Source organism: Pseudophryne corroboree, chromosome 1 (assembly GCF_028390025.1).
Source record: "Pseudophryne corroboree isolate aPseCor3 chromosome 1, aPseCor3.hap2, whole genome shotgun sequence".
NCBI classification, from domain to species: Eukaryota; Metazoa; Chordata; class Amphibia; order Anura; family Myobatrachidae; genus Pseudophryne; species Pseudophryne corroboree.
Window position 1 is genome coordinate 1,109,038,930 of NC_086444.1, and position 27,179 is coordinate 1,109,066,108.

The 27,179-nt window shown below is 41.7% G+C and overlaps 1 protein-coding gene and 2 pseudogenes across 3 annotated transcripts in view; 1 reads left to right on the top strand and 2 right to left on the bottom strand.

Annotated features, from left to right (window-relative positions):
• PCDH7 (protocadherin 7) overlaps positions 1-27,179 on the top strand; it is a 904,402-nt gene that overhangs the window by 483,481 nt on the left and 393,742 nt on the right. The window lies entirely within an intron of this gene.
• LOC134947939 (5S ribosomal RNA) lies at positions 23,199-23,318 on the bottom strand (annotated as a pseudogene).
• LOC134950022 (5S ribosomal RNA) lies at positions 23,480-23,599 on the bottom strand (annotated as a pseudogene).

Sequence of the window (27,179 nt, forward strand, 5' to 3'; positions counted from 1 at the left end):
TCTCTCTAACATTTTCCTGGTAATTTCTGTATTGGGCATGTGCAGATCTATGAGAAAATGGCACTGGCACCATTTTCCCAGTGATTTCTGTAGCACTCAGTGGAGAGTTAATTATATACTATGGGTGCAGGGTGTACGGTGTGGGCCTGGATCAAGGAGTGGATTAGGATGGAAAACCAGCCTGGGAAATTCATGGAAGCAGCCCTAATGGGGTGTGTGGTCTGTTGTTGGGGCGTATTCCCTCCTCATAGGGCCTAATTGAATGCAATTGCAGCCTTCCTGCATCTTTTGCTGCAGTTGTGTGAGACCAGAGGCAGAATGGGAACTAAAAAAGGCCCTGTAACATTTTGTAGAAGTTGCCCGATATGGGCAGCACAAGAGGTATAACATACCGTGTAGCCATACTGCAGAGAGGAATAACAGAATGAATGGGGACTGAGTGCGGTGGGCAGCCTTTCCTGTGGGGGGTGGGACCACATGACAACACACAAAACAGACCCCACAGACACATCAGCCTACCAGGAATCTTCCTGGTGAGCCCTATGGCCAATCCGCCCCTGCCTGGATCCCATGTGCACCGCACTCAGCACCCATTATAGATATGCCACCTCTGCTTTAGTATTATTACTATTATTACCAGTTATTTATATAGTGCACACATATTCTGCAGCGCTGTACAGAAAATAGTCAGCCATTCACATCAGTCTCTGCCCCTATGGAGCTTACAATCTATATTTCCTACCACATATCTACTCACACATTCGCACTAAGGTTAATTATGTATGGAGCCAACTAACCTACCAGTATATTTTTGGATTGTGGGAGGAAATGGGAGTACCCAGAGGAAACCCTTGCAAGAATGGGGAGAATATACAAACTTCACACAGCTAGGGCAGTGCAGTGAGGCAGTAATAATAACCATTACACCATCTGTGGTGTGCCTAATTTAACATCTTTTTGGAGAGTTTTTCCTGCTGTATTAGAGAGGTTTTTGATTTATTTCTGATGCTGTCTAGCAAATGCATATATTGCAGTCAATGCAAATGGTTAAAAATATTGGCTTTAGTATGCGACTTATGCCTGGCATAAACAAGCCTCACACATATACAATGCAGGAACATATAGATCAGAACAGATCAGCATCATTTTACAGGCTTTTTTTCTTTTCTTTTTTACATTAGGACCCTTATATGAATTTTTATCTGTAATTAAGATATATCCTCTCTGAGCACTGTGCCAAAATTGTAGCAAAATAAATGACAACTGAATCTATTGTGAGGAGTAAATTAGGACACAACCGTGGTTCCTATATAATGTGATGTCTGGGATATGGCAGGCGATGCTAGTGTTACGCTGATTTGATACAGAGCAGCTGTTTTAGGTCTTTCGATGAGAATAATTGCTAATAGTCTGGAGAGAAATGTTATCCTAACTGAAGCCTTGATCCACAGTTACTTAGGTAGTGTACAGTAAATTTAATTATTCCCATCTATGTGAAAAGGGAAAAGAGATTACATCTCTGTATAAACAGAATGTAGACATGAACCCTGAAATTGTCAATTTATTTGAAAGACATGGGTCTTTATCTTGAATGCAGGGTAAGATAACACAACAGCATGCATGCATTCTTTCTGGCCGATGTCTTTTAAGGGAAAAAAAGGCAAGTTGACTTGTGTAATATCTTTGTAGAGAAGACTATGCACTGAGGGAGAGGACAGGAGCAAAATATACTGTGTGTGTAGAACCAGGGCTGAAGGAAATGTTGGACAAGGAAGTGAAATGTGCTGGAGGGAATGTGCCACAAGCAGAGTGAAATGTTCTTTGATTCTTTGATGTATGACATAGATAAAGCAGGGTGTGTCACAGATTATGTGTATGTAGCCTTTTCCTGGATCCATGTGGTAAAATGAAGTAATCTGGTGATACAGGAGAAATAGGTTGTATGAAACATACAGTGGGGGGAATTCAATTAGCTGCTGTGTTTAATTACCATGCCTGGGTTATTCAATTAACAGGAATTACCCCACATGTAATTGCCAAATTTGGACTTTCCTTCGCAGCCTCAGGAGCTGCGAGAAAAAGACAGCAAGAAAAAAGCATCATTGTGGTTTTGACGTGCAGGAAAACTCATTTATTCCACATTTTATGCAAAATTAGTGGGTTGGCGCACGTTGACCCCTAATGTACTAAGTGGGGAAAAGGATATTTAATTAAATAGTTTTTTCCCCCGTGCACTGTGCTAAGTGCCCCTAGTGTATGCCCCCAGTGAATGCCTCCAGTGTATGCCTCCAGTGTATGCCTCCAGTGTGTTGTATAAAAAACCACACTTATCATACTCATTGCATAGGGCACTTCAGTTATCGGGGATGTGATGTTACAATGTGTGGGTGCGCACATCCCATTAATTATGGTAGGTCAGCACTGCACAATTTATTGGGTGCAAGGCAAAATGTATAATGTTGGTTTGTGGACGATGCTCAATGAATTGTTACTTACTATCTAGAAAGGAAAAATAGGACATTGGATGATATTTTTTTAAATCAGTTTACTGGAAATAATTAAAATTATTGGTTGTGCAAGAGAAACATTTGTCGGTATAGGTGTGTGCTACTGCACATGTTCCAACTTAGGTCCTCCAGGGAGGCTCCATTCCCTTACCAAGATGGCTGCCATAGATAGTATTGTGCATGCGCAGTACCATCTTGTTACTGTGTAGAGTGACATAGTGGGAGACACTATCACATGATAACGGTTTTCGTCAGTGCCATGCCCGTTGTTGTTTGATGGTTGTCATGGAGACCGTCTCTTGACCGGGGTATGCTCGGTCAAGTAAAAATAAAAGGAGGGCATGTCCCGGTTAGCGTCACGCTGAGTTTACTGCAGTATGAAGAGAGCGGCTTAAAAAGGAGAGGGCAGGTACGCCTCATAGTGTAGCTGCGTCATCGGAGATGGGGATCACGTGACTACCACTATGCGGAAATGCGGGGTGGATATTGAGCGAACACGTGACTGTGATTACATGGACATACAGGAAATACTTCACGATTGGGGTTGCTATTTACACAATTTAGTAGTTAGGAAATGGTCCCAATGCTTGTAAGACATCCACATTGGAGCTAACCTTGAGAAAGACCCGGGGAAGGTCGGAACGCGTGGGTGCTCTTGATACTGACCCCCTACATGCGGATGCGGATGCTTTTGTACTGAGCCAACACCTGGATGAGTGCTGAGACCAGAGAATCCCCTTACTGCAGCCTGGCGATATAATCTGGAGTTTCATGCTGACGTGAGACAGTTCTCACCAGGAGCCGGTAATCAGCCAATACTTATGTTTTCACATGAGGGTGGTCCTACCAGTGAATGTCTTTTTGTCTGTGTGACATATTTGCCTTTTTTAAGAAGTCAACCCGTGTCATGTGATATGGAATTTTTATGTATATATTTCTAAAGTGTGGTGTATCTTATTGTATTAAATTTCATTTTACAGTATCACACTAACTAGGGTATTCCATTATCCGCAAATTCGCGGCAATTTTTTGCCCTAAAATTTTTCGCCGCAATCGGGCAAAATTTGCTGCGAAAACTCTCCGTTTTTCGACCTATTTAATTGCAAACTTGTTTCACGTGAAAATTCTTGCAGTGAAAAGTGCAGGTGAAAATGGGGAAATCATCCTGTACCCCAAAAAATGCTAAACTAACATAGGAAAACAGAAGAGAAGTGTACTAGAGATCACATTAGAGAGTTTTTGGGGACTTAAATTGTGTGAAATGGCTGTTATATGAATTTAAAAAAAAATGCAAAAAAATGATAGAAAGCAAGGTTTTTTTGAGCAAAATAAATGGTCTCATTAAATTTGGGGTACATGAAAATGGGTATAAGTATATATTTGGGTCATTTTAGGGTACATTAGGGTACTTAAAAAAAAAAGTGGAAAAAGACCGATTACTCCCATCTGCAAGCCTAAAAACATCTGTCCCACTCATAAAGCACCCCAATATACTTGTCCCATACCTTGAACCCCAATTTCCATCACTTTTAACTTTTTCACCCCAAAAATGACATGTCATTATTGGCCAATTAAAAATAATTAAAAACTTCAACGTGCCTAATTAAGGGGGGTGTTCCAGGAGTTCTGGACCATATCCAAACATTTTTACCTTAAAATAGTGACTTTTTCCAACTTTTCACCTGCTTCAGAGTAGGTGAAGTGAAATTAGTGAAAAAATGATCACCGATAAATTTTCACGGAAAATTGAATAGGCTGTAATTGCGTTTCGCGGGAAAAGTCAATTTTTTCGCACGAAAACCAGACTTTTCACGTGAAAAGTTCGTTATTGCTGCTAATTGAATATACCCCTATGTTTTTTAATTTCACCTTTTTCCCCCGGTGCATACTCCCTGATATCGAGAATTCTTTTTAAAAAGGAGGTCCGCACGAAATCTAAGGTTGATTGCCCCGTATAATATGGAGCAGGGCGCTGGTGAAGTAGTATTCATTGTATCTTTTTTTTGCATTCTATGGGATACTTAGCATACTACACAGCTAGCTGCCTTTGCGCACTGTTAGTACCTTAAAGAACTTTGTTGTAGATGTATTCTTCATAGTTCCAGAGATATCCTGTGATTTACCTGCTTTCACCACTGCTCAAGCAACACTTCACCACTACTGCTTATATGTACAGACACTGACTGGTGACCTTCTACAACCACTCTATGCTACAAGCTCTGCGTGTCATAACCATTGAATCACAGTGAGTACAGCTGTACATACTATCACCAATAAACCAAACTATTAGTTAAGCCAAAGGACTGTTACTGTGCCATGACAAATTACTCTCCCATACGACAACACCTTTGCCATACCACCACATTTACACACACCTCTGCCATACACCACATGTACACACAGCTCTGCCATACACCACATGTACACACACATCTGCCATACCACCACATGTACACACACCTCTGCCATACACCACATGTACACACACATCTGCCATACACAACATGTACACACACCTCTGCCATACCACCACATGTACACACACCTCTGCCATACCACCACATGTACACACACCTCTGCTATACATCACATGTACACACATATTTCCAGCAATTTTAACATTTTCACATTATTCCAAGTCTATACAGCTTAACTGGTTATAAATAACCGTAAACCACATCTAGAAATGAGCAGACTGGCTGTGATGCAGATTAATTGCATATTTTTATATATGCATCCATTTACAGTCTCAAAAATTCAAAGAATAAATCCAATGCAGTGGCAGCTTTTGGGGGCTGGTTTCAGATGGCCTAATTTTTATAGAACGTTGAACGGTATGAGGTCACTTACTAACAGTATTACTTCCGGATTGCCAAGCATAGAAAGGTTCATTCTCCCTGTGCACTTTTATAAATATATCCCTTTCCCTTAGTTCTAGTATAGTATGGTAGTAACAAAATGTGTCATATGGGATTAATCTACCTTCTAAGTATTAAGAAGTCTCCAAGAAATTAAGTATAAGACTTAATACTAGATTTTTATATACTATAGGTCATCGAATGCAATGGTTAACTTAGAATATCTCTGTAATACATATATAAATTTTCCCATACACTATGCAAGTAATACTAATAACACTAATAATACTATGCAAGTGATACTAATAATCACTGACACTATGGTTATAATAAGAATGGCAGAAAATGTGTATATATATATATATATATATATATATATATGTATTATGTATCCTGATGACAATTTTATAATTGGTACGTTGATATCCAATTGTGGTTGAGTCACTCTTCAATAGCTGTGAGTGCCGCACACCTCTTTTCCCACATTTTGCTGCTGCAAACGTGAGTGCTCCGGACTAAGCTCTTATCATTGTGTGAGTGCTGGACTTAATGCAGTATATATATATATATATATATATATATATATATATATATAGCCAAAAGAAAGAGGCGGCACTCCCAGCGTTTTTTAACAGTGCAAACAATTTATAGTCAAGAACGACGTTTCGGGGGGTCTCACCCCGTCATCAGGATAACATGTGCATATTACATGAACAAACATTTATACTTACATGCTGCCCGTGTCTCACCCGACGCCGGCCGCAGCCCACGGACGCCCGCATCAACTTCCGGATTCAGGGCCCTGACGTCACCGGAACCCGCGAGGTCACGTGAATCTGCGCCAGGCAGTCTGGAGGAAACGAACAGCAAGTGTTTACATGTCACCATAGTAACGAGATAAAAACCAGTGAGCATACAAATAAGATGTGAGGTAACAAGCCCCACAATAAAACAGTGTAAAACCACAATCAAATAACAAGACAATTACATAGTGGTGACAATAAAAATTACAAAGCACAAAACGTGGACTATAAAAACAGTAAATCTTAATACTCAATAATGATAAATCCGGAACATAACACACCTGTCTGCGTTATTGGCCTGTACTCTTACCAAATTAAAGTGTAATACCTCATGATTAACTACTTACACTGTATTATGTGTACTGACTCCACCGTCATCCCGACAATGGGATCAGTGAATAAAATGTCTGACAAACTGGAATATGATGTTCTTGTGCAAATATGCAAGATAAACACCAACTACAGTATAAAATCTGCACATAGTTAAGAGGTATTTGGAATTATTTAAATTATTTAAATTATTTAAATAAACGCAGACAAACTTAAAGATTCGTTCAGCCCTTTGGGGTTCACGGTATCAAGGGTATAAATCCACCAAGCCTCTAATTGTAATAGCTTCTTTCCCCGATCGCCTCCTCGCAAAGACTTGGGCACCTGTGCAATCATTCTATATCTAAGTGCCGCTAGACTGTGTCTGGCCTGCGCAAAATGCCTGGCCACAGCTTGATCGCTGGTGCCAGACAACAACGCTGCCCTAATGGCAGTCCTGTGTTGGGCAATCCTTTCCTTGAATTGCCTTTCTGTCTTGCCCACGTAGTGCAATCCACAAGGGCAAGACAGAAGATACACCACGAATTTCGAGGTACAGGATAAGGCTGGCTTAATGAAAAATACCTTCCCAGAGAATGGATGATTAAACCTATCACCTACAATCAATGCACTACATGTCGTGCACCCCGTGCATCTGAAACACCCTCCTTTCCTAGATAAAAAATGCTGCTGTTTAGGTGGCCCCATCCCCGTTATATCTGTACGAACCACTCGGTCTTTGATATTGGGACCCCTAGTAAAACTAGGCAGGAGCCGTGAATTATGCAGTGATGGTAATTCTGGCTCTGAGTTGATAATGGGCCAAAGCTGTTTGGCCCTTTTGCATGTGTGTTTACTTTTGCTGGTATAACGATTGACCCAAGGAACTAACTGTGTGGCTGCTGTACTTGGTTCTTTTTGCTTCAATAATGTAAGGCGATCCAATGACAGAGCCCTCCTTTTAGCCTGCATAAGCAATTTCTGTGGATATCCTCGTTCAAGGAATTTAGAGGCCATTTTATCAATTTGAACCTCTCTGTCATTGGCATCACTGGAGATCCGACAGGCTCTAATGAATTGGGAAAAAGGCAAACTGTCAATGGTCGCAGCAGGATGAAAACTGTTGTGTTGTAAAAGGGTATTCCGATCTGTGGGTTTTACAAACAGACTGGTACGTAGACATCCCTCAACAATGCTAATATCTACATCACGTGATGTAGATATTAGCATTGTTGAGGGATGTCTACGTACCAGTCTGTTTGTAAAACCCACAGATCGGAATACCCTTTTACAACACAACAGTTTTCATCCTGCTGCGACCATTGACAGTTTGCCTTTTTCCCAATTCATTAGAGCCTGTCGGATCTCCAGTGATGCCAATGACAGAGAGGTTCAAATTGATAAAATGGCCTCTAAATTCCTTGAACGAGGATATCCACAGAAATTGCTTATGCAGGCTAAAAGGAGGGCTCTGTCATTGGATCGCCTTACATTATTGAAGCAAAAAGAACCAAGTACAGCAGCCACACAGTTAGTTCCTTGGGTCAATCGTTATACCAGCAAAAGTAAACACACATGCAAAAGGGCCAAACAGCTTTGGCCCATTATCAACTCAGAGCCAGAATTACCATCACTGCATAATTCACGGCTCCTGCCTAGTTTTACTAGGGGTCCCATTATCAAAGACCGAGTGGTTCGTACAGATATAACGGGGATGGGGCCACCTAAACAGCAGCATTTTTTATCTAGGAAAGGAGGGTGTTTCAGATGCACGGGGTGCACGACATGTAGTGCATTGATTGTAGGTGATAGGTTTAATCATCCATTCTCTGGGAAGGTATTTTTCATTAAGCCAGCCTTATCCTGTACCTCGAAATTCGTGGTGTATCTTCTGTCTTGCCCTTGTGGATTGCACTACGTGGGCAAGACAGAAAGGCAATTCAAGGAAAGGATTGCCCAACACAGGACTGCCATTAGGGCAGCGTTGTTGTCTGGCACCAGCGATCAAGCTGTGGCCAGGCATTTTGCGCAGGCCAGACACAGTCTAGCGGCACTTAGATATAGAATGATTGCACAGGTGCCCAAGTCTTTGCGAGGAGGCGATCGGGGAAAGAAGCTATTACAATTAGAGGCTTGGTGGATTTATACCCTTGATACCGTGAACCCCAAAGGGCTGAACGAATCTTTAAGTTTGTCTGCGTTTATTTAAATAATTTAAATAATTTAAATAATTCCAAATACCTCTAAACTATGTGCAGATTTTATACTGTAGTTGGTGTTTATCTTGCATATTTGCACAAGAACATCATATTCCAGTTTGTCAGACATTTTATTCACTGATCCCATTGTCGGGATGACGGTTGAGTCAGTACACATAATACAGTGTAAGTAGTTAATCATGAGGTATTACACTTTAATTTGGTAAGAGTACAGGCCAATAACGCAGACAGGTGTGTTATGTTCCGGATTTATCATTATTGAGTATTAAGATTTACTGTTTTTATAGTCCACGTTTTGTGCTTTGTAATTTTTATTGTCACCACTATGTAATTGTCTTGTTATTTGATTGTGGTTTTACACTGTTTTATTGTGGGGCTTGTTACCTCACATCTTATTTGTATGCTCACTGGTTTTTATCTCGTTACTATGGTGACATGTAAACACTTGCTGTTCGTTTCCTCCAGACTGCCTGGCGCAGATTCACGTGACCTCGCGGGTTCCGGTGACGTCAGGGCCCTGAATCCGGAAGTTGATGCGGGCGTCCGTGGGCTGCGGCCGGCGTCGGGTGAGACACGGGCAGCATGTAAGTATAAATGTTTGTTCATGTAATATGCACATGTTATCCTGATGACGGGGTGAGACCCCCCGAAACGTCGTTCTTGACTATAAATTGTTTGCACTGTTAAAAAACGCTGGGAGTGCCGCCTCTTTCTTTTGGCTACATTGGGATTCATCGTCTCATGGAGGGCACCCCAGCAAGTTATTCAGAGGTGTCGCTGTCCCTTTGAGTGCCGGGTTGTATTGGTATATATATATATATATATATATATACACACGCGCACACACACACACACACACACACACACACACACACACACTCACACACACACACACACACACACACACACACACAGTGAGCAGGTACCTACCAGGTATGCAGTAGCATACAGGGGCAAAAGCAGGATTTTTGGAGGGGGGTTTCCAAATGTTTGATTTTAGAGTGATTGTTGCCAGCCCAGGACGAATGCATAATTAGAATGTAACAAGCTATAGTCTTTCCCAAACAAAGAGCAGTTTATGTAATACAGTATTGCAGACATATGCAGGCCCAAAGATTGCGGTAAGCTATTTATCAGATTCTCTGGTGTGATGATTGAGCACTCAATTCCACAGACACACAGCAGATTTGGTAGGATAATATACTGCCACTGGGCTTCCGCAGCAGCTCCATTCTGCCCTTTTTACTGGATGTAGAGGCTGCTGGCCAGGCTGTGGGGAAGAGGGATTTCTGGGCAACTGGAACCCCTCCCTGCATTTGCCTATGGCATAGGTTGTATATTGTATGATCCTGCAGAAAGTGTATCCACCCAAACTTTGCTTTCTCATTTGTTTATTTTTTTATGTATTATTCAAGAATAAGAAAAGCTCAAGGAAAATTAATAATTTGCATTTACTGTCCATGTCAGTTTGAGTTAATTAAAGATCTGAAACACATTAAAATATCTCAGTGCTCAGTTTCAGCACTCGGGGTCTTTTTCAACAGGAAATGTGTTTGCTTGAATCTCTACAAAGAACTGACTCTTACTGGTTGAAAGCTAAATTCTGTCTAACCGCTGCACAATCCAAAACCCTTTTCTTTTCTTTTTTTGCTATCTAAGGAAGCTTGAAGACATTCTTTGCAAGCCTCGGGGGTGCTTTTGGGTGGATCTTGCCTTACATAAGTAGTGATCTATATCAGCAGTTCTGGAAACATCTACATTTTGTGTGGAGCTGAATAAGCATGGTGTCACCTTAATTACTATTGTCCAGATGACCTCTTTATGTTTCTGACTTGCAGCTGTGTCAGAAGCCACCCAGATTATTATTTGAATTGCTTTGTGTTTTAAAGTGTCCCAAGTATGCAATTTAAATTGAAAAGAGAAAAAACATGTACGAACATTAAGTATAACTATATGTGACATTATTATAATGGAACGGACGGTTCCAGCACAGCCAGTCAGTTCCATCAAGTCAGTTGTAAACAGGCAGAACAGAGGGACCCTCTTCTATACTTTATGTTGACTATGCAGCTCTCGGATTAATACAAAATGTTATGTGAAAAGCACAATTTATTTAATGGTTAACTCCTTCTGTTCTTGTGTTGAACTTGTATAATTTTAATCAGATTTAGCATTTCCAAGGCTCTGATCTTTAAAACTACAGTATACATTGAGCCAACACTGTGTCAATGTAACATAGTAACATAGTTTTTGAGGTTGAAAAAAGACAATTTGTCCAATGAGTTCAACCTATTAGTGTCTCCTACACTGTATTATTTTTAGGACTAATTGTATCTGTTGTGAATGTTTAGCCGTTATGTTTATTCCTCTTTTTTTAACTATAGTGCGTGATCTACCCACCATAACCCTATATATCCCTATCCATTAGGAATTTATCTAGCCCATTCTTAAAAGTAACGACTGAGTCCGCCATTACTACTCTCTCAGGCAGGGAATTCCAAATACGTATTGTCCTCACTGTGAAGAAACCTGTTTGTCTCTGGGGGTCATTCCGAGTCGATCGCTCGCTGCCGATTTTCGCAGCGCAGTGATCAGGTAAAAAAAACGGAAAAACTGCGCATGCGTATGTGCTGCAATGCACACGCGAGTCATATGGGCACAAAGAGCATCGCTGCTGTGCACTGAATCTAGCGAAGATTCCATTCGCACAGTCGATCGCAAGGAGATTGACAGGAAGAGGGCGTTTATGGGTGTCAACTGACTGTTTTCTGGGAGTGATTGGGAAAACGCAGGCGTGTCCGGGCGTTTGCAGGGTGGGTATCTGACGTCAATTCCGGGACCTTCGTCGCTGCAATCATCGCACAGAATAAGTAACTACAGGGCTGGTCTTGTTTTGCACAAAATGTTTTTGTACCATTGAGCTGCACTATGCGTTTGCATGGCTGCTAAAAGTAGCTAGCAAGCGATCAACTTGGAATGACACCCTCTGTGTGCCAAATCTCCTCTCCTTTAACCTAAGCAGATGTCCACATGTCCTCTGTGTTGATCTTACCAAAAACAAATCCTCTGCAAGCTCTGTGTATTGACCCTTATATATTTGGAAATGTTAATCATGTCCCCTCTTAATCTCCTTTTTTCCAGTGTGAACAGGTCTAGAATAGCAAGCCTTTCCTCGTATTCTAACATTTCTGAACATTTTCTAGTTCCAGGATATCCTTTTTTGTAGTATGGTGCCCAAAATTGTGCACAGTATTCGAGAAGTGGCCTCAGTAGAGATTTATATAATGGGAGTAGTACACACTCATCCCTTGCATCATTTCCTAACTTTATGCATGCTAATACCTTGTTTGCCTTCTTTGCTGCAATCCTACTTTGGTTACTACTGCTAAGTTTGTTATCTATGTGAACACCTAAGTCTTTTTCCAGTACAGAATTCCTAGTTTTATCCCATTTAGTATGTAGGTGGTATTTTTGTTCTTGCTACCAAAGTGCATTACCTTACACTTCTCTGTATTGAACCTCATTCTCCAAATTTATAACCTTACACAGTTTGGTATTGTCTGAAAAAATTGACACCATGCTCTCTAGACCTACTGTACTGCTAAAAAGGAATAATAGAGGTGGATGGTTGCGCTGTAAGGATTTGTGCAGGCCTGGGGGTAGTCTGGGAGTTCCCTACAAACTCCAAACGGTAAAAATGCACTAAAAATTGTAAAGTGACTCCTCCCACTTTGGCGCTAATCCAATGCTACACTTTTTGCAGGAACTTCTATTTTCTCAATAAAATGTAATGTACCGGCTTGATGTGAATAAAATATAAATTTAATACTACACATTGATTAAAAGTGAGACAAAAATAGAACCCAACATGGGTCCTACCAAGATGATAATCGGAGCCGCAGGTGTTATGAATGCAAGGTATTTCCCGGGAACAATACCCTGCATGTGGCTCCATCAGGCGTGTTCCCCAGTGGTCCCTTTCACAGTCAAGGATGTCCAGAAGCACAGGAAAGTACTGGGAAGCAGGTGCCGACGCGATTTGGGACATCAAAGTCCCTTTTTCAAGGCTGTATCATACAGCCTTGAAAAAGGGACTTTGATGTCCCGAAACGCGTTGACACCTGCTTTCCAGTACTTTCCTGTGCTTCTGGACATCCTTGACTGTGAAAGGGACCACTGGGGAACACGCCTGATGGAGCCACATGCAGGGTATTGTTCCAGGAAATACCTTGCATTCATAACACCTGCGGCTACGATTATCATCTTGGTAGGACTCTGTTTCCCATGTTGGGTTCTGTTTTTGTCTCACTTTTAATCAATGTGTAGTATTACATTTATATTTTATTCACATCAAGCTGGTACATTACAGTTTATTGAGAAAATAGAAGTTCCTGCAAAAAGTGTAGCATTGGATTAGCGCCAAAGTGGGAGGAGTCACTTTACCATTTTTACTACTGTACTGCTAGATCATTTATGAAAATGTTGAACAATAGTGGTTCAAGTACAGACCCTTGTGGCATGCCACTTAGTACTTCAGTCCAATTCAAAAAAGTTCCATTTACCACAACTCGCTGCTCCCTATTATCCAACCAATTTCTGACCCAAGTGCATATTGTGCTTCCTAGCCCCAGTGGAACCAAGTATCTGGAAGTCAAATACTTCTGGACTTATTTTTCTGCAATAATGTTTATACAGCACATACAGTACCTCTTATACACATCATCTTTCATCCACTCTCTCTCTCTCTCTCTGCACATTTATTTTTGTGCCATTCTGTATGGAGATAGAGCCACTTGCCTGCCCCAGTGTTTCGTCACTTACTGTATACCCCTTTAACACCAAAATTCCCAAGTCTGAACTGAGATTTGGAACATACTGTAGTTCCAGTCTGATCTAAATGTGACAAAACCTCGTCTGTTTTATTTGCTAGAAACACAGATTATCATAGTTAGCGCCAATACCAGTAGTCTTTCTAACATGTCCCTGGCGGTCTAGTGTTGGCTGATGGCTTAGTGGTATGCAGCAGCAACTCCTACCTGCCAGTGGTAGCTGCCGCTACCTGTTCATGCCTGGAGAGGGGACAGGAGGAGAGTAGACAGTCAGCTCATAAGCCAGGTCCCGTCACCTGCACAATGGATCCGGCAGGTGCCAGGATCAGCGGAAGTGCACCAGCAGGGGGCGGACTGTGCATGTACAATCTACCAGCTTCTATGGACTGCATTAGTTGTAGCCCATAGAAGCTGGCCAGTGCTAATGAGGCAGGGAGTGGCTTTCTCGCAGCCTTGTCTGACAGTACCATAGGGAGGAAACACCTCCCAATGGGACTGCCTGTAGTGTCTGTGACTGACAGGTAAGACTTCCTATAGAAAGTCACTGCTAGTCACAGCCACGCCAGTGCAGTCACAGACTGCAACTGGCTTCACTGACACTGAGCTGGGTGGCAGATTTTACCTGGGGTGGGGTGACGAGCTACAGTCCTGCAGCCCATAGGTAAAAATCTGCCACTTGTGGTAGGAGCACCAATTTTGAAAAAAAGAACTGTAAGCTACCCCATTATTAATTCCTTTGTACCTTATATTGTATGCAACATAAACTAAAGTAAGATAAGTGGTTCATAAACTGTTTCTGAAAAAGACTGTATAGCACTAAGTAAAAGATTACTGTATGCGCTAAATAACAGTACATTAATATTATTTTCTTTATGAATTATAGTAAGTGAAATAAACATTTGGAAAGTTGAGATTCACTCATAAACCTCATGAGAAGCTTTAATTTCCAATATAAATAAATAAATAAATACATACATAATAAATCTAATAAAATGATAGACTCATTAGGTCCTGCCTTTTTGTTCCTATAAAGGACACTTATATCTGCCTCACTCAAAGAATCTTTTGTACTGATTCCATTTGTACTGCTAATGTATGGACCTGCACAACAATAGCAAACACTTTACCTGACACAATGGAGACATCCTCAAATCTCACTGTTGCTTGAAAGATACAGCTTTATTTGTGTGATATTGATTTTTTTTTCCTTTATAAGCATTGGCTTGCATTGTACATTTTTGGCTTGAATTGTAAATTGTCTAACTGATTTAATCTTTAATTTTTAACTGAATGTAACTGGAGAGTATTTTCTGTTAGGCGTCCATGCAGTTTTCAGATACCAAAGGAATATTTGATGTTACTGGGAATTTGTCCAATCTGCTTTGCTTGCTATTCACTGTACGAATATGTTGACTCAACTAATGACTAAGTGTCTGGTTTCTTGGACATATAATACCATAGACAGGAATTTACTTCCATGTTCTGCTACATAGAACAGTGTCCCACCTTTTATGAATCATTATTATTGTAATTTCATATTCTGATTTTATTTTTATTTTTTTTAATGATAAATTGGTCTCAGGAAAAAAAAATAAAGACACAAGTCTCAGCAGAATGTAAAAAAATTATTTTCGTACCCCTTCAAATTTATTAGCTAAAAGTAATTGTGTCATCTTGGCTGTTTTTCCTACCTAGTCTATTCGTTCTGCAAACAGTCATATAATAAAAGTGAAAGCTAACAAGCCTGTAGCATATGGAAACAATGGAGATTAACGGATGAGCAGACGGCATTTGTGGACATAGCCAAGCCTTCTTTAATGATTTATTTAGTAAGGTCCTTTAATGTCCTACAAGGCCTTTCCTAGACAAACATATGTGCGTCAGTGTTATGAAACAGCTAGCACTGATTATTTATGGCATGAGAAAGTGTTTATTTCTTAGTTTAATTTGTAGCAGCCATCTTGCATAAATTTCTAGTAGTGTGATGTGTAATTAGCATGTGGCTGCAAAAGAATGAATAGCTATTAGCTGAGCCTGTAATTACTGTAATGATGAATCACCAATGTACGGCAGAAACTTTGCCTTGTACAAGTTTAGCTATGTAAAGTTTATTATGCAGCTGAAGCAAGTTTTCCATACAGAAATAAGGCAGAAATAATGCATATTTTTTGGATTTTACTTGATGCCTTTGAATCCTAAAATAGGCCAACATAATTGAAGATAACGTGTTTTACCATTACTTTGCGTATACTGTACAGAGGTCAAGCATAATGCTGACACCACAGTGGCGACAGTTATGATATAGATATTGTTGAAATGTCAATTTGGAACATACAGTATTATTGACATATGCAGAATATCAACATCAAAGGACAAGCCTGCAGCATAGCCAACCAACAGGATTACACTTGGGGGTTCAGAACTACAAAACACTGAATACTGTTTGTGAGGAATCTTGGTTTTGTCCTGGATGGTGGCTTGACACTTAAACATTAGATATCAGCCACAGTCAAATCCTCATTCTTTTAGATGAGGAGCATAGCCAGGAACAAGCACTTAGTTCCCTCAGAAGATCTACCTAAAGTCATATATGCATTTGTATCACTGTTTGTAGCTGGAACAGTATAAAATGCAGCTGCCAGGCTATAACCAACCAGCCGCATTCCAGCCACATAACTCTCTCTCTACTTCCTCCACTGGCTGCCTGTAAAATGACAAATCTACTTCAAGATTGGCTTACTGACTTTTAAAGCTCTACATGACCAGGGCCCAAGGTACCAGAAACAGCTTTTAAATCCTTACTGCCCCGCTCTCTTATTGAGATTTGTAGATGAAGGACTTTTAGCAGTACCTAAGGTCTCTCAGAATTCATCTGGGGGTTGAGTTTTAGCTCTGCAGCTCCACACAGTTCTAAAGGCCTCCACTGTAGAATACCTCAAAAACAGACTCAAGATGTACCTGTTTCAGCATTTCACTTAGGTCCCTTTAGTTCCTAAAAAAACAACTCAAATACTTAGTTCTATTTTCTGTTAAGCTTACTTTGTATTTTGTTTTCTAAAACACATTGATCCCTATTATAAATATGTTCACAAGAGCAACACCTCAAAAATCGGCATAAAATGCTGACATTCTCCAAATGCACACAATTACGGTTATGCTGCTCGAGTGCAGGTTAGGGTTAGGCTGAATAGTAGGAACTAGGACAGTAGTTTTCAAACTTTTTTGAATCACGGCGCCCTAGAATATCATACTTTTTTTAACGGCACCCCTAGGCCAAAAATTTCTTATGGAGAAATTTAGAAAGAAATATTAAATTAAGTAGATCGCGTTTTTATGTCATCCTTAGGTTCAGTTGTGTGGTGAGGGACAATATTTGCTTCTGTTTGGCCACATATTTTACGAATGGCAGCCACCAGCACTGGTTTTACCTATTATATTGACCATGAATATTTTGAATTGGTCCTGGACCACCAACCCAGGGCACTCCTGCAAGTGTCCCGAGGCACCCCAGGGAGCCACGGCACACAGTTTGGGAACCTCTGAACTAGGGGAAAGGTTAAAGTTAGGCATTAAGGGGAAGGTTAGGAGTAGTCTTAGGAGTAATAGTCACTGCTGAATTCTGAAGTCATCGTAACATCTCCACTGAATAAGTTAAGTCACCACTGGTCCAGAAAAATTTTGTTGGCATTCAAATCATGTTGACATTTCATCACTGTGAATATGGTGAATTTAAATATGGTCAGTGTCAAATTGACAAGCATTTTGGCATGCTATTATTTATTTTATTTACTAACAGTTTCTTATATAGCGCAACAAATTCCGTTGCACTTTACAATTGGAAATAACAATGATATAACAAAACTGGGTAATAACAAACAGTTATAGAGGTAGGAAGGCCCTGCTTGCAAGCTGTCAAAGCCGAAAAATATTGCAGTACACACATCACGTACAAACTACACACAGATGGCCTCCGTGCGTGTACTTGTTCTGCCATGTGTGCGCATATTTGCAATTTGCGTATGGTCGCTCCCGTGGTCCTGCGTATTAGCGCGTGGTATGAGTATTTACGGTAGAGTTTGTGAACGCGTGGAAAAGCCATCAAAACACATTACATATTTAATCCAAATAGTGCATAATGTACACATAATCTCCCTGCACCACACCAGCAAGTTACAACAGTTTAAATGGTATCAGAACAAAGGGATTCAACTTTACAGGATAGGAGGGGACAGAACAAGGTTATAAGGTGGTGTTTGGTATCCAGCTGAGAGGGTATTTTAAGGGTAATATTCCGGTGTTGGTTTGCAGAAGATCGCACGTTCCTGCGAATAGTTATGTGCAGGAGCAGAATATAGATATAAACTGTATTTACTGTATATTTGATATGCGGTGGGAACCCAGAGGAGACCACCCACAAGTGCATCTGGAACAGACATCGCCCACCTATTCAAACCAACCTATGACCTCTCATGTACTGTAAATGACCATCCCTGTGTCCAATGGACAAAGAGATTACAGTATCCATTGTGTTAAGTTTTGGAAGATTGTATAAAGGAGGCAGCTGCAGGCCTGGTCACACACAAGACTCTAAAGGTTATCTATCTAGATGACGGAGGACCAGACTGGGTAGCGCGGCAAAAACCAAACACGTATGTACCATTGACTGTAGCCATTATTCTTTTGTATTGTATTGCTTTGTTATTGTAAATCCCTTTCAGTAATAATATGTTGTGGTGTCGGAACCCAGCATTTTTAATACAAACTGGTGTCGTGTTTTCCTTTCCCTGCTAAGGTTATAAGTGTATTACTATCGCATGCATAGCTGTTACGGGTTCACGGTGTATCTTTGGGTGTGTACGCACTAAGTGTACTTTGTACAGCCAGCGCAGTGTTTGTACGTAAAGTACGTACACAGTACGGGGCTCTGTATGCTAATGGTGTAATAAGTACGTAGGTTGAGGATTAAGTATAGCGGCCGCAGCTGCTCCATTTAAAGTGTATGAAATTTATTTTTAAAGTGTTGATTTTAGTCCTGTACGTAAACCAGCATTTACAAAGCTTGCAATCTATAGGGAAATTGGTGGGCTGTATGATATGGTCATACAGCAATGATGAACTAGGGTCGAGAGAAAGGGAAAGTGAAGAATGAGAAGACATGTGAGGATATGTGTGGACTGTGCAAAGTGGATGCAATTAGATAGGAAGGTTTCTGAAAGTAATGTGGGCGGTTCTGGAATTGATACACTTGTCTGAAGAGGTGTCTTTTCAGGGAACGCTTGAAGGGTTGGAGACTAAAGGAGAGTCTTATTGTGCATGATAGGACATTCCACAGAGTGGGTGCAGCCCAAAGAAAGTCCTGCAATTGTGAGTGGGAGCGAGTAATGAGTGTGGATGAGAGACGCATATCTTGTGAAAAGCGAAGAGGTCGGGTTGGGAGATATTTTGAGATAAGCAAAGTGATGTACGTTGGTATAGTTTGGTTAATGGCCTTGTGTGTGAGTAACAGTATTTTATATTGAATACAGTAGAATACAGGTAACCAATGGAGGGACTGACAGAGTGGATCTGCAGACTATGAACATCTAGCGAGGAAGATTAGCCTAGCAGCTGCATTCAGATTAGATTGTAGTGGTGAGAGTCTCATTTTGGGAAGACCAGTTAGGAGACTATTGCAATAATCAATGAGGAAGATAATGAGAGCATGGATTAGAGTTTCAGCAGTGTCTTGTGTAAGGTATGGTCATATTTTGGATATGTTTTTTAGATGCATGTAACATGATTTTGAGATAGATTGAATGTGGGGAACAAAGGACAGATCAGGGTCAAGGATGACACCTAGGCAGTGAGCATGTGGGGTAGAGTAGATTGTTGAGTTTTCAACAGTGATAGAGATATCAGGTTGGTACCTACTATTGGCCCGGGGAAATACAATTAACTCTGTTTTTGAAATATTAAGTTTGAGATGGTGAGATGTCATCCAAGATGAAATGTCAGAAAGGCATTCAGTGACACGGCCCAGTACAGATAGGGACAAATCAGGGGAGGATAGGTAGATTTGAGTATCATCTGCGTGCAAATGATACTGAAATCGAAAAGAGCTGATTAGTGTACCAAGAGATGAGGTATAGATAGAGAAAAGCAGAGGACCCAAGACTGAGCCTTGCGGTACTCCAAATGAAAGAGGTAGCAAAGAGGAGGTAGATTCAGAGAAGCGAACACTGAAGGAACGATTAGATAGGTAGGATAGGAACCAAGAAAGGGCTGTTTCTATATCACCTAGGGATTGTAGTGTTTGTATGAGAAGAGAGTGGTCAACAGTGTCAAAGGCAGCAGATAGATCTAGAAGAGTAAGTAGTGTGTAATGGCCTTTAGACTTCGTAGTGACCAAATCATTAACCACTATATTCAGTGCTGTCTCTGTGGAGTGTTGGGAATGGAAGCCTGACTGAAGTGGGTACAATAAATTGTGTGAGTTAAGAAAGTGTGTGAGTCGAGTGTAGGCAAGTCTCTCAAGTAGCTTAGAGAGAAAAGAGAGCTGAGAGATAGGGCGGTAGTTTGAGAGAGTTAGGATCAGAATTTTGTTTTTTCAAAATGGGAGTAATTACTGTATGCTTGAACAGTGAAGAAAAATACTAGTAGAGAAAGAGAGAGATTACAAATGTTAGTTAAGGTTGGGATGAGCACCAGAGACAGAGCTCCACTTATTTGTGAGAATAATGGATCAAGAGGAGAGGTAGTAGAGAAGCAGGATGAGAAGAGTGATGATACTTCATCTTCATTTGTGGGATCAAATGAAGAGAGAGTGACAGAGGGTACAGGTAAAGAACTGAGCAGGTCACTGGCTGCTGAAGAGCATACCATTTAATTTCGGATCTTTTCAATCTTCTCCTTGAAGTAGGAAGCAAGATCTTGTGCCTTGATAGTGGCTGGTGGAGTAGGTGAGAGAGGATTCAGAAGTGATTTAAATGTATTAAAGAGTTGTTTGGGGTTAGAGGCTTTAGGAGAGATAAGAGTTTGGAAATATGTTTGTTTGGCAGTGTCCAGTGCATTTCTATAAGAGTGGTAGACAGTTTTATATGTGAGGAAGTCACTTGAAATACGAGATTTACGCCACTGACGTTCAAGTTAATGTGTGAGTTTTTGTAAATGTCTTGTTAATGCTGTATGTTGACACTAGCTGTTCTACTCGTTCTTTGCACGGGAGTTTCTGATTTTCACGCTTGTAAATATAAATGAATGTTAAAAATTTGGTAAATCTACAGAGATGTAAATTTAAGACATCTTAGTGTAAGTAAATATTAATCCATGGTTCTTGGCATTACCCGAGGAGCACTCGTAGCAGATACAGTAAAAAGTTACAGGACCATTTTTGTAGTTTATTAATTTCTACACACTGGAGGTGCAATCCAAATTTTGATCTGATTGTCTGTTTGGGTGTTATCGTTCACACAACGCAAGCCACGCATCAGTAATGACATCATTATGTCAACCCCATTTTCATCCCCTTAGGAGAGGTTTATAAAAAATGTTAAATACGTAATTTACCTATGTTGAATTTCAGCTTCCTAATATATTGAACAGTAAGAGAGTTAGTGATGAGTCAGTCAGTGAGTGAATGAGTGAGTGAGGGCTTTCGCATACATACATACATACATACATACATACACACATACATACATACATACATACATACATATATATATATATATATATATATATATACATATACATATATATATATATATATATATATATATATATATATAAAAGCCAAAATCCGGCACTCCACGAAACAACGTTTATACTTGGCCGGGTGCTCTCCAGGAACCACGTCACTGCATATGTGGTATCTCACATATCCCTCCAGCGGCGGCACTCCGATCGAACAAATACAGTTCAGAAAGACTGCATGACTGTGCAACGTTTCAGCTCATTTATTGAGCTTTTTTCAAGCGGGTAACATTTTGCTTGAAAAAAGCTCAATAAATGAGCTGAAACGTTGCTCAGTCATGCAGTCTTTCTGAACTTTATTTGTTCGATCGGAGTGCCGCCGTTGGAGCGATATAGATATATATATATATATATATATATATATATATATAGCAAGGAGACAAGCTGGCACTCATGAACACTTAAACAAATGGAAGACACAGTTCCTGATGCCAATGTTTCGAGGTCTTGATAAAAGGGTAATACCCTGAAACGGCATCAGAAACTGTCTTCCGTTTGTTTAAGTCTTCATGAGTACCAGCTTGTCTCCTTGCTATATACAAACCTATGAGGGCAGGGCACCGGAGCATTTATGTTGTACACCTTAAGTGGAGTGCCGGACTTCTTATATATATATATATATATATATATATATATATATATATATATATATATAGAACATGTAGGCAGGCGGCACTCTCGGATTTCAGAGCGAACAAGAAAAGAGATCTCTCCTCCTTGCATACTTAACGTTTCAGTTTATTAACTGTCTTCAAAAGTTACTTCTGAAGACAGTTAATAAACCGAAACGTTAAGTATACAAGGAGGAGAGATCTCTTTTCTTGTTTGCTCTGAAATCCGAGAGTGCCGCCTGCCTAAGTGTTCTACATTGCTGCAAACGCTGTGGAAGGCACCCGGTGAGCTGATAATTCAAGTTTATAGAGTGCCGAACATTACCGCTACATATATATATATATATATATATATAGACAGAAATATAGCCCGGAGGGCGCTCGAACATCAAAATCAATTGTCCATATATGTGTCCATATGATCTTATGGATTTAGACGTCTGAATGCTTTCAATCGTGTTGTTATTGGACTCGATTACAATCCCAACTTAGAGTGGATATCCTGATCTTTTTCGGATCCAGTGTTCAGTTACACTCAGCCAAATTTTTACCTATAAAATACCCCCATATATATATATATATATATATATATATACAAACACTCACTTCCTCCACAATGGAAAAAAGAAATTAGACCAGCACTCACGTTTGAAAAAAGAAAAGGGTTGTTTATTCCTGACAATCCATCTGGAAATACCCACTGCTACGTTCCGCCCAACAGCTGTTTCAACGCTTTCTGGTTTTCATCAGGGGCAATTTGTCACTCTGTCCGGAGCCCTTTTAAGGAGTGGAGAGAGTGCCGAGGGTTTTGAAACCGGAAGTCCGTCAGCGGGATGCAGCGCGTCACACCCGCTGTCCGATTGGTCAAGTCCGCACACGTGGGTTGCGTTACCAAGGTACACAAACCCGGCCTCCTCCTTGGTTACCCGCTCCGGCAGCGTGACGTAGGTGTAGACAGATCGATATTCTGCGTACAGTGGCAGACAGGTTTCGTTGCTGCTGACTGTGTCTCCAGCCATAGGATTTTTTGTGGAGTAATTAACCCCACAGTACGCCAACAGTGTGGAGATATGTCAGTCCGGAATAAGAAACAGTAAAAGAATTAACAAATTAAGTAGAACAAACTGTGATAACTTGTACTGCAAGGGTGTACCCAAAGGAATAGGTGTCTCAATCGCTATGTGCAGTGAGGTGCCATATGATGATAAAGCACAGTAGTGGTCATATCTAGTGAGATAATTGAAATGTGAACAGCCCATCTAAGAGACAGTGGTGATTTAACAGTTGCCGTGCGGTATCAAAAACTGTTACCTGTAGGTCAAGGATTGTCCCTAGTACAATACCCAGTATTCCCATGTTGTCTCCATACATGATACTAACTGGGCCCAACACTGCTTAATTGCCAAGTTCAGATGGGGTTGGATGGACTCCAGTGTGGTATGATTGTATCAGACAATTATGTCCCTATGTAATAATGCACAATATGATAGTACTGTCACTAGTTTCTCAATCATAATATATCACGTGTGCAACTATGTAAGGGTGGACACCACTAGTGGTGCCCAGTGTCTGAGAGACAATCGGGAGGGGTGGAGAAGGTGCACCAGGTTCCTTGATACAACACCCAGTATTCCCACCTTGTCTCCAAGTGTGGTACTGACTAGGCCTATCACTGCTTAATTGCCAAGATCAGACGGGATCGGATGGGATCCAGTGTGGTATGGTAGTATCAATCTCCATGGTATGGAGGATAGGAATGCAAGATAGTGCAGGGCCTCACAATTTATCGGTTTGGGTTAGGATATTGGGGTTACGGTATTAGGGATAGGAAATAAGGGTTGATTTATCAGTGTGGGTTAAGGTTAGGTGTTATTATTAGGGATAGAGATATATATATATATATATATATATATATATATGTTACATACGATATCCTGGCGCTCGGGATGCCGGCTGTCAGAATACGGACAGCGACATCCCGAAGATTAAAATCCCAACACTTGCTAATTATGTAAACTAACCCTGATCCCTAATCTTCCACCCCCCCCCCCCTTCCTAATCCTAACCCTCCCCAGTGGTGCCTAACCTTAACTCCCCCTTCCCCCAGCCTAACCCTAACCCTTCCTCCCCCAAAGCCTAATCCTAACCCTCCCCAGGGCTGCCTAATCCCCCCTACCCACAGCAAAACCCTCCCACCCCTGCAGACTAACCCTAACCCACCCAACCCCGCAGCCTAACCTCTCCCCCAAAATAGTAATTTGGACCCATCCTACAATGATACACTGGTTCCCCAAGCCCAGCTGTTCATACTGGAAACGCACAGACTATATAGCATTAACGTATATCTATATCTTTATATCTATATTCCCTCCAATGGCGGCACTCAGGTCTCGTAAATAATGACAACAGGACACGGCTCTGATCGGCAACGTTTCAGCGCTTTTATCAAGCCACATAAAAGCACTGTGAGCACACTAAATGAGCTGAAACTCACATTGTAGCACACTGAATGAGCCGAAACTCACATTGTAGCATACTGAATGAGCCGAAATTCACATTGTAGCACACTGAATGAGCTGAAATTCACATTGTAGCACACTGAATGAGCCGAAACTCACATTGTAGCACACTGAATGAGCCGAAATTCACATTATAGCACACTGAATGAGACGAAATTCACATTATAGCATGCTGAATGAGCCAAAATTCACATTATAGCACACGGAATGAGCCGAAATTCACATTGTAGCACGCTGAATGAGCCGACAGTCAAATTGTAGCACGCTGAATGAGCTGAAACTCACATTGTAGCACACTGAATGAGCCGACATTCACATTGTAGCACACTGACTGAGCCGACAGTCATATTGTAGCACACTGAATGAGCCGACATTCACATTGTAGCACACTGAATGAGCCGACATTCACATTGTAGCACACTGAATGAGCCGAAATTCACATTATAGCACACTGAATGAGACGAAATTCACATAATAGCACGCTGAATGAGCCAAAATTCACATTATAGCACACGGAATGAGCCGAAATTCACATTGTAGCACGCTGAATGAGCCGACAGTCAAATTGTAGCACACTGAATGAGCCGACATTCACATTGTAGCACACTGAATGAGCCGACAGTCACATTGTAGCACACTGAATGAGCCGGCATTCACATTGTAGCACACTGAATGAGCCGACAGTCACATTGTAGCACACTGAATGAGCCGAAACTCACATTGTAGCACACTGAATGAGCCGACATTCACATTGTAGCACACTGAATGAGCCAACAGTCATATTGTAGCACACTGAATGAGCCGACATTCACATTGTAGCACACTGAATGAGCCGACAGTCACATTGTAGCACACTGAATGAGCCGACAGTCAAATTGTAGCACACTGAATGAGCCGACATTCACATTGTAGCACACTGAATGAGCCGACATTCACATTGTAGCACGCTGAATGAGCCAACAGTCAAATTGTAGCACACTGAATGAGCCGACATTCACATTGTAGCACACTGAATGAGCCGACAGTCACATTGTAGCACACTGAATGAGCCGGCATTCACATTGTAGCACACTGAATGAGCCGACAGTCACATTGTAGCACACTGAATGAGCCGAAACTCACATTGTAGCACACTGAATGAGCCGACATTCACATTGTAGCACACTGAATGAGCCAACAGTCATATTGTAGCACACTGAATCAGCCGACATTCACATTGTAGCACACTGAATGAGCCGACATTCACATTGTAGCACACTGAATGAGACGAAATTCACATAATAGCACACTGAATGAGCCAAAATTCACATTATAGCACGCGGAATGAGCCGAAATTCACATTGTAGCACACTGAATGAGCTGAAATTGTGACAGCAGGGACAGCCAGAGTGACGAAAGGGACAGCCAGAGAGAAGACAGGGACAGCCAGAGAGAAGACAGGGACAGCCAGAGAGAAGACAGGGACAGCCAGAGAGAAGACAGGGACAGCCAGAGAGATGACAGGGACAGCCAGAGAGACGACAGGGAGGCATTCTGGCGGGCGGGATGCTGCTGTCGGGATTGTGACAGCTGGCATCCCACCCAAACGGTAAACCATACGGAACATATATATATATATATATATATAGTACAATTTTGTGTACCCCTTATATGTTTTTGTTTACCATACCCCCACCCCTTATATGCGTTGTGCTTATCCCCCGCCCCCCCCCCCTTCCTTTCCTTTATATAAATTATACCTAACAACCCTAATTTAGTTTAATGTCATGGTGCCATACACGATTTTCACTTACATAAATTTGATGTCTGTGACAGGGGGGACTTTTTGTCCTAGAAGTGCGGTTCCAATGCAGCACTCCATCGCTCCTCTCTGCACACAGAGCTTGCAGGGGCAGGAGGTGGAGCTGGCCGGGGTCAGGCAGATACAAAGGAGCCTGGAGCAGGTGGGCAGCGGCCAGCAGCTTGTGGAAAACGATGGGTGACTGAGGGAGCATGCAAGGCTCGGGGCAGTGACCGGACCTCCCTGCCTGCGGCTTTGAGAGGGGGCGCTGCAGGACGAGAAGGGAGAAAACGATGCTTCTGCTGCTTGTCCGGCCAGAAGAGAGACACAGCAGCATCGCGCAGCAGGCTCTGACAGTCAATAAGGGTGGCCCGGCCGCAAGTGCTTTGACTGTACGTAGCCTTGCTGACTTCTTTCATTGCGGCGGCGGAGGTGAGCGGGAGCCGCTGCTGTTGACTGGCGGTTGTGTCCAGTCTGGGGTCCGTCACCAGAGGGTGGCAAAAGCAATTCACCCTGGCCGGTGAGGAGGGTGACTGACAGTGGTCGCTGCGGCTGGCCAGACCCGCGCCGCGGCAGCCACTAGAATAATTTTTAAAACTGGTTCAGCAGGAGCTTGCCGCCCTCTAGTGGCCGGCGCCCATAGGCAGCTGCCTAAAGCTGCCTAATGGTAGCGCCGGCCCTGCGTACTGTGGGGTTAATTACTCCACAAACAATCCTATGGCTGGAGACACAGTCAGCAGCAACGAAACCTGTCTGCCACTGTACGCAGAATATCGATCTGTCTACACCTACGTCACGCTGCCGGAGCGGGTAACCAAGGAGGAGGCCGGGTTTGTGTACCTTGGTAACGCAACCCACGTGTGCGGACTTGACCAATCGGACAGCGGGTGTGACGCGCTGCATCCCGCTGACGGACTTCCGGTTTCAAAACCCTCGGCACTCTCTCCACTCCTTAAAAGGGCTCCGGACAGAGTGACAAATTGCCCCTGATGAAAACCAGAAAGCGTTGAAAC